Here is a 10,319-nt window from a genome sequence, read left to right on the forward strand (position 1 = left end):
GAAGGTGGAATATCTTGGGCATATCATATCAGAGGAAGGTGTGGCAATGGACCCCTTCAAAATTGGAGAAATGCAAAACTAGCCGACCCCGAGAAACATAAAATTGCTACATGGCTTTCTGGGTTTAACAGGCTTCTACCGCAAGTTCATGAAAAACTATGGAAAGATCAATGCACCACTTACTTCCTTACTGGAAAAAGATGTCTTCCAATGGTTGGATAGAGCCTCCACTTCCTTCAACAAACTTAAGGCAGTCATGACGACGACGCCGGTGCTAACACTACCAGATTTCAACCGACCCTTCATTATTGAGGCCGACGCATCTAGAGTCGGAATTGGAGCCATTCTCATGCAAGATGGTCAACCACTCGCATACACTAGCAAGACATTATCTCCCTCTCATCAAAATAAGTCAATATATGATAAGAAGATGCTCGCCATTGTGCGCGCAACAACGAGGTGGAGACCCTACTTGATTGGTCGACGATTTTAAATTAAAACCGACCATAAAAGCCTCAAGTATTTTTTGGAGCGACAGATATCATCCCCTGAGCAGCAAAAATGGGTAACAAAACTTCTTATATTTGATTATGAAATAACTTACAAAAAGGGGAAAGAGAATATTCTTGCAGATGCGCTTTCGTAGTTACCCGAGCAAGCTGAAGTTTCAACCGTTTCACTTCCGACCAGCGACCTCCTTGAGGATATTAAGATGGAATGACAGGAAGATTCAGAGACTAGTAAGATTATAAAAAAATTGGAGGAAGAACCAAGCTCCGTGGCTCATTACAATTGGGACTCAAAAGAATTACACTATAAGGGACGCATTGTGCTTATGATAAATTCTACTTGCATCTTCACGAGTAGATTTTGGATAAAGTTATTCCATATGCAGGGTACTAAATTGAAAAGGAGTATGGCATATCACTCACAAATCGACGGCCAGACAAAAGTTGTAAGTAGATGCTTGGAGACAGCCCAAAGCTACCCACCAAATATGACTATCCAAGGAGAACTCCAGACCCAACCAAGTGCCATTATTGATCGACGGATCGTGACTCGACGACAACGACCCACTACTAAAGTGCTAATACAATGGGTGAACCTACCAACAGAAGATGCCACTTGGGAGAACTATGACGATTTGAAGATCAAATTCCCAAAATTCATGAATCGTCAGCTTCGAGGACAAGGCTGATTTGAAGAGGGCGGGTCTGTTAGGACTCTAGCTAGGAGAGTCCTAATTGAGAGGGACATTCATATAAAACCTACCTAAGCCGACCCCTATTAAAGAAGTGAAGAGGCCGGCTAGGGTTAGAAGGTTGTTTCTTAGAGAAGAATTAGGAGTTGTAAAGGAATAGGAGTCTTGAGTAGAAGTCCTATTAGGAATTGGTTAGAAGTAGGAGTCTTGAGTAGGAGTCCTATTAGGAGTTAGGGTTTAGAAACCCTATAAATAGCCATGTATTCCTTCTCTTTTGATAAGCAATAGATGAATCTTTTCTGCAGTCTTTGAGCAACAACTTGGAGGGAGGAACCCCTGTAGAGTTACAACGAGGTCGATCCCCTAAAGAGATCAACCCTAAGTTTCGAATCTGCAATGGTTCTAACAATAAGACGTATTTTAAGGATTATAATAAATAGTAATATGTTTAAAAAATATAAAAAAGTATCTATTAATAATAAATAGTCTAAAAATATTTTTTTTAAAAATAATATTATCATTAAATTTTTAAAATATAAATGGTCCAGAACGAATTCCTATAAGCCAGTCTTCCACAATAGATATTATTATTATTATTATGTTAAAGTTTCTAATCAACCATTTCTTGTCCTCTAAACGAACGGCGCACCAGAGAGGATGCGTCGGGAACCTTCTCTCACCTTTCCTGGAGAAATCCGCGGGCAACTGCGTGTTTCCCACGGCGTGTTTCCAACTTGCCGTTCTTATACAGCACCGACCGACCTTCCACGGGCAACTGCGTGTATCCCACGGCATGTTTCCAACTTGCCGTTCTTATGCAGCAACGACCGACCCTTCCCACCGATTCGTTCTTGTCGGCCACAACTAAGAAGGAATTCCATCTCAGCCGTTGCTTCTTTCCTTTACACTCTGATCTGGATCGTTGGCTGCCTCGCTTGAAATCTATAAGTGACGGGACTCCCTGCCCTTCCTTGCCACCGTTGTTTTGGTTTCTGGTATGCGTCGTTCCGTGTCTCCTTAGCCACCCGTTGATCGTCGATGGCGGTGCACCCAATTCCTCAGCCGTCCGTTTTTCGTTGATTTCGTTTTCGAATTGGATGATCTGTTCTCGATAGGTGGTGCATCCAAAGCCTTTTAATCGTGTGATTTCGGATTCGGGCACTTGAAATTGGTATTGAGCGAATCGGAAGATCTGATTTTGATGGATGGTAGATCAAAAGCCTTTCAAATCTTGTGGTTTACGTTATTGAGCAGTTGAAATTGGTCTTGAACGAATTGGGTAATCTATTTTCGATCGATGATGGATCGGAAAATTTTGATATATGTCGTTTTATTTTTCGAGCACTTCAAACACGAAATTGGATGATCTATTTTCCTAAGAAATACGGAAGGTTGAGAGGTTAGGAGTTTCGACAGCTTCTATTGGATTTAGTTGATTCCGATTATTATTTTAATTGGATGATTTTTTCCTTGCGTTCTCTCAGGGGACTTCACAAGTTGCTTATGCTCCTAGTTTTTTGAAAGATTAAATTATCCTAACTCGCTAGTACGATGATCCCAAATTATCGATCTCTCCTTTGTGGCAGATTTTATATATATCATCGACGCGGCTGGTGGTTGGTGAGGCTGTGGTGTTTATATGGTTTTTATCTGTATGGAGCCCACACTGAGCCTGTGATGAAGATTGTTAAGGATCCTCTGGTTTCCGTTGAATGATAAAAATAGGTTTTCGATTAGATAGTGGTTTATTTAAGGGGTTTCTTTGCTGTGACACACACCGCTTATTATCATGGATGCAGGTCCTCAGAAATGCTCTGAACAATGGATGTGTCCGGTTTGTGCTGGTTTAGTCGGCCCTCGTTACTTTCAACTATCATTTGTTGTACTTATGTGCACAAGTCAGTTATTTTGATACGGTTCTCATCAAAATATGGTTGTTTGTTTTATTTGTTGTGCAAGGGAAAGCTGATGGACATCTAGTTTTGCATGGGCATGTGACAGTATCTTTTTGAAAGAGAGATGTGATTGTTTTGCTCTCTTTTGGTATTTGGTTTTAATGGAAGAGGTTCCATTAACTTCTCATTTTTTCAGCATTGGCAGTTTAATTTGTTGATTATTTTCCCTGTCTACTACTTCCGTTGGCATGCTTGGTACATTTTATAAATTTGCACTTTTGATGTGAGTCTTTCTCTATGTTTTCTGAATGTTAAATTTGCACATTTTATAAATTTGCACTTTTTATAAATTTGCAAATTTATAAATTTGCACTTTTTGTTTGCAGTTGCAGAAGGATCAGCATTAGCCATAAGTCTGGTAAATAGACATGGTTACTGACCTTTCTTGGATTGTATTTGGTATGAGAAGTGGGTTTACATTTTTGGTAAGGTTAGTTTAGATTTAGGAGTCCAAATTATTCCCAAAAATTCGAGATTTTATGTTTTTATCCAAATGTTAATTGTTCTTGTTGTCATGAATTTTCAGCAGTTACTTGCTGGACTAGTCTTATTAGAAGATCATTTGAACTTCTCATTTGTCTCTTCTGGGATTCTTTGTCAGATATCTACTTTGCAGCTTAGTTGTCTTTTTGTTTTAACCTGCTTCTGGTCAGGTCATGAGGTATTTGGTACCAGTTATCTTGTAGATGTTTTTTGAGTATGATGATGAATCATAGGAAATACGGAAGATCGAGAGTTTAGGAATTACGGCAGCTTCTATTGGTTCTAGTTGATTCCGATTATTATTTTAATTACTTGAGGTTTTCCGTTGCCAGAGGACTGCACAGTATTTATGGTTTATATGCTTCTAGTGCTTTGAAAGATTGATTGTTATAACTCGTGAATACCTTGATCCAGAATTCTCGAGCTCTCTTTTGTGGCAGATTCTATATGCAGTTGGTGAGGCTGTGTTGTGTATGTGGTTATTATCTGTATGGAGCCCACACAGACCCTATGATGCAGTTTGTTCAGGATGCTCTGGTTTCCTTTGAATGATTAAAATAGGTTTTCCGTTAGATTCTGTTATATTTTAGGGGGTTCTTTGCTGTGAAATACACTGCTTATTATCATGGATGCAGGTCTTCTGAAATGCTCTGAACCAGAGTCTGAACAATGAATATGTCCAGTTTGTGCTGGTTTAGTTGGCCGTCATTACTTTCAACTATTATTTGTTGCACTTGTCTGCACAAGTTGGTCATTTGATACGGTTCTCATCAAAATATGGTTGTTTGTTTTTATTTGTTGTGTGCAAGGGAAAGGAGATGGACATCTATTTTTGCATGGACATGTGAGTAGTTTTTTGAAAGAGAGATGTGTGTGTTTTGCTACTTTCCTATGGTATTTGGTTTTAAATATGCTCTAACCCTTTGATCAACTTTGCTGTGCCTGTTGTATATCTCTAGTTGGATGTAGACGGGTCTCAAGTAAGAAGTTCCATTAACTTCTCATTTTTTCTGCACTGGCTGTTTAATTGTTGTTTATTTTCCCTGTCTGCCACTTCTGTTGGCATGCTTGTGACATTTTATAAATTTGCACTTTTGAAGTTATTCGTTCTCTTTGTTTTCTTAATGTTCTATTACTAGTGTTTTTGTGTGCAGTTGCAGAAGCATCAGCATTAGCCATAAGTCTGGTAATTAGACATGGGTACTGTCCTTTTTTGGATTGTAATTGGTATGAAACATAGGTTTTACCTTTTTGATATGGCTAGTTTAGATCTATGAGTGCAAATTATTCACGATTTTTTGGGATATTATGTTTTTGTCCAAATGTTAAGTATTCCTATTGTTGTTAATTTTCAGCAGCTACTTGCATGGCAAGTATTATTTGAAGGTCATATGAATTTCTGATTTGTCTCTTCTTAGATTCTTTGTCAGAATTGTAATTTGCAGCTTAATTGTCTTTTTTTTTTAACCTGTCTTGAGGTATTTAGTTTCAGTTATCTTGTATATGTTTTTTTAATATGACACTAAATAATAAGAATTACAGAAGATTGAGAGGTTAGGAGTTCCGACAGCTTCTATTGGTTATAGTTGATTTCAATTATTATTTTAATTGCTTTAGGTTTTTCCTTGCATTCTCTCAAAGGACTTCACAATTTGCAGGATTTAGGGTTTTTATGATCCTAGTGCTTTGAAAGATTAGATTGTCATAACTCGCAAGTACTGTGATCCAAAATTCTCGAGTCTCTTTTGTGGTAGATTCTAAATGTCTCACTGATGTGGTTAGTGATGCTGTGGTGTTTATGTGGTTATTATCTGTGTGGTGCGCACACAGACCCAAAGGTGCAGTTTGTTAAGGATGCTTTGCTTTCCGTTGAATTATTAAAATAGGTTTTCCATTAGATAGTGTTATCTTTAAGGGGTTTCTTTGCTGTGACATACATTGCTTATTATCTGGTTTGAACAATGGGTCCTCGTTACTTTCAACTATTATTTGTTGCACTTATGTGCACATGTTGGTGTTTTGATATGGTTCTCATCAAAATATGGATTGTTTTTATTTGTTGTGTGCAAGGGAAAGGAGATGGACATCTAGTTTTGCATGGGCATGTGACAATAGATTTTTGAAAGAGAGATGTGAATGTTTTGCTACCTTCCTATGGCATTTGGTTTTCAGTATGCTCTAACCCTATCATCAACATTGCTGTGTCTGTTGTTTATCTCTTGTTGGATGTAGAAGTTTCTCAAGGAAGAGGTTCCATTAACTGGCTGTTTAATCGTTGATTATTTTCCCTATCCTACTACTTTCGTCAGCTTACTTGGTACATTTTATAAATTTGCTTTTTTGAAGTTAGTCTTTCTCTATGTTTTCTGAATGTTCTATTCCTAGTGTTTTTGTTTGCAGTTGCAGAAGCATCAGCATTTCCCATAATTTTGGTATTTAGACATGGTAACTGACCTTTCTTGGATTGTATTTGGTATGAAACAATAGATTTTTCCTTTTTGACAAGGCTAGATTAGATTTGGGTGTGCAAATTATGCACGAATTTTTGAGATATTATTTTTTTGTCCAATTGTTAATTATTCTTGTTGTTGTGAATTTTCAGCAGTTACTTGCTGGACAAGTCTTTTTAGAAGATCATTTGAATGTCTCATTCATCTCTTCTGGGATTCTCTCAGATTTCTACTTTGGTTAGGAGTTATGACAGCGTCTATTGGTTGAAGTTAATTCTGATTATTATGTTAAGCACTTGAGGCGTTTCCTTATGTTCTCTCAGAGGACTTCACAATTTGCAGCATTAATATTTTTTATGCTTCTAGTGCTTTGAAAGATTTGATTGTCATAACTCACGAGTACTGTGATCCGAAATTCTCAATCTCTTGTGGCAGATTCTATGTATATTATCAATGTGGTTGGTGAGGCTGTGTTGTTTATGTGGTTATTATCTGTTTGGAGACCACACGAAGCCCATGATGCAGTTTGTCAAGCATCCTCTGGTTTCTGTTGAATGATTAAAATAGGTTTTCCATTAGATGGTGTTATATTTAAGGGGTTTCTTTGCTGTAACATGCTGCTTATTATCATGGATGCAGGTCTTCCGAAATGCTCTGAACAATGGATGCATCTGTTTTGTGCTGGTTTAGTTGGCCCTCACTACTTTCAACTATTATTTGTTGCACTTAATGTGCACAAGTTGGTCATTTGATACAGTTACTCATCAAAATATGTTTGTTTGTTTTTATTTTTGTCAAAAGGAAAGCATATGGGCATCTAGTTTTGCATGGGCACGTGAGTGTTTTGCTTTGGTCCAATGGTATTTGGTTTTAAACATTATCTAACCGTCATCAGCATTGCTGCATCTGTTGGATATCTCTACTACTCAAGTCAGCAAGCTTGGTACATTTTATAAATTTGCGCTTTTGAAGTTAGTCTTTTTCTATGTTTTCTGTATGTTCTATTCATAGTGTTTTTGTGTGGTGTTCCAGAAGCATCAGCATTAGCCATATGTCTGGTGATTAGACATGGATACTGACCTTTCTTGGGTTGTATTTGGTATTAGATATAGGTTTTACATTTTTGATAAGGCTAGTTTAGATTTAGGAGTGCGAATTATGAGTGAACTAGATATTTTTTTTCGTCCAAATGTTAATTATTCTTGTTGTGATGAATTTTCAGCAGTTCCTTGGTTGGCAAGTCTTATTAGAAGCAAGCTTCGCGATTTCGAATCATACCGCCTGTATCGGACAGTATGTACCGGGCGATACGCGGACTGCTCGCTACTGAGCGGTCCACTCGATATAGTCCCGTATTAGACGATACAGGGCTGTTTCGGGCGGTAACGGTTGAAATTTCGATCATTACCGTCTACTATTGGGCGGTATTAACCTAGCTATGGCGAAGTTGAGGGAGAAGCATCGAAGAAGGAAGAAGGAGAGGGCGTTCAAAGAAGAGGGAGAAGAAGAGAAAACCATTTCCATATTGGGTTAATTGCATCCATTGGTATTCATGTTTGGTTGTAGAGGTTGTCCGCCGATTTTGTTGAATTTTCTTGAATTCCATAGAGCCATGGTTTCCAATGGCCTGATGGCTGTTCATTTATTGCCAAAATGCAGTCCAACCATTCCACGGAATTACATTTGGATGGACATTATTTTCACTTTGACTTTGTGAACCTTTGGCTCTTAAAAGTACTCTTTTGGGTTTTTACTACAATAACAACAACTATAAAATCGTAAGTCCTGATTATTTGGGCTCGGCTACTTGGATCTTTTGCCATCATTGAAATATGTAAAAAGTTATATGTTTAGTTAAGTTTAAAGTATTTAAATCTTTATTTATAATTTTTATTTAAGTCTTTTTAGGTCTTTCTCTACCTCTTCTCATACTACTAACATATTAATTATTTTATGTTTTTTAACTACCACTCTTTTGGGTTTCTCTTCTTAATTAACTTCTAGTTTCTCTTTTGAATCATGTTTCCTTATATCTTGTTTGGAAGTTAGGACATGGTAATGATGGCTCATACAGGTACTTATTGCCATAAATGAGTTTTGGATGGTGGTCTTGGGTTATGATAATTGTCCTTGATTGTTATATGGATTTGTGAAGCAATTCTATACCTGCAAGTGATGGCTTTGAATAAAAGTGTTTTAAGATGCATTGTTTCTCTTTCCATGTATCAGTTTGGAGGTACAAACATGCCATGTTCTCTTGATTTTTTTCCTTGAAACTCATTCCATATTGCTGATCTTTAGTAGAATTGTTATCTTCGTGGGCTGAAGTACCATTTTGTTGGTCATTATATTTGTTGTTAGTCTACTTGAAGCTTGTTTTGGGAGCTACCTATCACATTTTTCTAATAGTTCTGTTATTTTTCTAGACATGGAGGTTTTGGAATATCATGTTATTAACTAAAGCATGGAGCCTTCACATTGTAAACAAAGGAGTCTAACTTTTGTCAAGGTATCTTCTTGTAGAGACCCAATTGCAGATCGAATATTTCATTGATGAAGATTCTTACAACCATATTTGATACAAACAAGATTTCAAGATTATTGTTTTGGTTAGCATGAAGAATAGAAGTTCTATCTGCACTCATAGTCAAATATTTTGCTACAGCTTCTTCTTGTTCTTCTGGAGGGAGATGTCTTTTGAAAGGGGGTCAAAAAAATCTCAAATTGTTTGCATGTTGTTTTCGATTGTATAGACAAATATGTTAAGTTCTAACGCAATCAACGTTAGGTCTTTGAGTTTATTTTTTTTAGTATGGATCAAAATGTTATAGATGAACTTTGTGATGTTATAATGATGGTTACTGTGTTTCTTTGAGCTATAGAATTTTGTTGCCAATTAGCCATGTGTTTATGTAATTTGATATTATCCTTGGTGGGAATGACTTGTCAGAGATTAGATGAACTTTGAAAGATGGATCAGTTATGACTTGCAGCTCCACTTTTTCACTTCTATCATGTGATGTGCCAGCTTTTGTTGTAGTGAACTAGTGATCATATTTTTTAGTTACTGGTCATCTGGCATACATTGGTTTGGATATTTTCTTCTAATGGGTTTTGGCTTGTCATTGAGAAGTTCTTCTGGCATGCTTTCTTTTGTGAGGGTAGATCGAAAATTTTGCTTACCCTTCCTTTGGATCTTCATTTTGGTTGCAATATCCAGACAATGGTAAGAGCTTTTGCTGGATCCTGTGTTTGATGCAAGATGGGCTTATCCTGGCTTTGATAAGAACTGTGGTTGCAATATAAGTTACAATTTCTTTGCTTTTCTCAGGCATATTTTCTTCAAGTTTGATATGCAGTTTTTTTGTTGAACATATATGTTGCATTTGAAATTTGTTTTGGGAAAACAAGAATTGAGCAGCTCGGCATCATATAGATAATATTTTTGAGGGAAAGGAGTATCTATTCTCTTGGATCAACCGAAGAAACAGTTTGGGTTGGTTCTTTTATTCTGGTATTCTGAAATTAGTGAATGAGTTCTATGATGAAGCAAAGATGCACAATACCAGGAATCAAGATTGCAGAACCATATCTTCATTGTATGATGGTCAATCTTTTCTTCATTGGATTGCAGACATGAAAAGGGATATTTCCTGTATTTATCCACTTTTAACGGAGGACATAGAATGATTCACCTTTGTTAGTTTCCTGCAATATGACCATGTAGTTGGAATATCTACAGGAAGCCTGTACTGTTTATATGTGTTGGGAGTATCAAAACAATGGGTGTTTTATGCACTACAAGGCCTCTTGCCTTTCCCTTTATTTGCATTGGCCTTCAGATGTTGATGTGTTATGTGATTATATGTGAATTTTTGGGTGTCTTACACAAAAAATGATGGGTATCCCATGTCATGCATTGTCTTTTCATTTCTTCATATTGGCAAGACATGAGAGTGTCTTGGTTGTAGCATTTGGTAATGTGTATTTATGCTAGATTTATTTTCAACTACCTAGATTAGCAAGCACTTTATATGTTATATTTATGTCTCTGTTCTTGTCTAGTGAATTCATCATGGAAATTTTATATTGCTTTCTTACATCTTTGGGTTTAGATTCTTTTGTATTCTCAATATTTGCCATGTACTTTATATGTGATACTTATGCCACTTTTGATTGGTTTTCATCCCCTTTTCTGAATCATCATCCATTCCATGCTAAAGAGTCACA

General features: G+C 36.8%; 1 long non-coding RNA gene across 6 annotated transcripts; it reads left to right on the forward strand.

Annotated features, from left to right (window-relative positions):
* The first annotated feature begins 1,841 nt into the window (after positions 1–1,841).
* Positions 1,842–9,932, forward strand: LOC103973668 (uncharacterized). 6 transcript variants are annotated; one of them, XR_010480365.1, is made up of 4 exons: positions 1,860–2,600; positions 2,686–7,032; positions 8,516–8,598; positions 8,755–9,932. It is a non-coding gene; the product is annotated as an uncharacterized LOC103973668 (long non-coding RNA). The 6 variants fall into 6 exon arrangements; XR_001976509.2 differs by having other exon boundaries at positions 1,858–2,600; positions 2,686–8,598; XR_010480364.1 differs by having other exon boundaries at positions 2,686–7,060; positions 8,516–9,932.
* The last annotated feature ends 387 nt before the right edge of the window (positions 9,933–10,319 follow it).

The sequence above is a fragment of the Musa acuminata genome, chromosome BXJ1-2 (assembly GCF_036884655.1).
Source record: "Musa acuminata AAA Group cultivar baxijiao chromosome BXJ1-2, Cavendish_Baxijiao_AAA, whole genome shotgun sequence".
Classification (NCBI taxonomy): domain Eukaryota; kingdom Viridiplantae; phylum Streptophyta; class Magnoliopsida; order Zingiberales; family Musaceae; genus Musa; species Musa acuminata.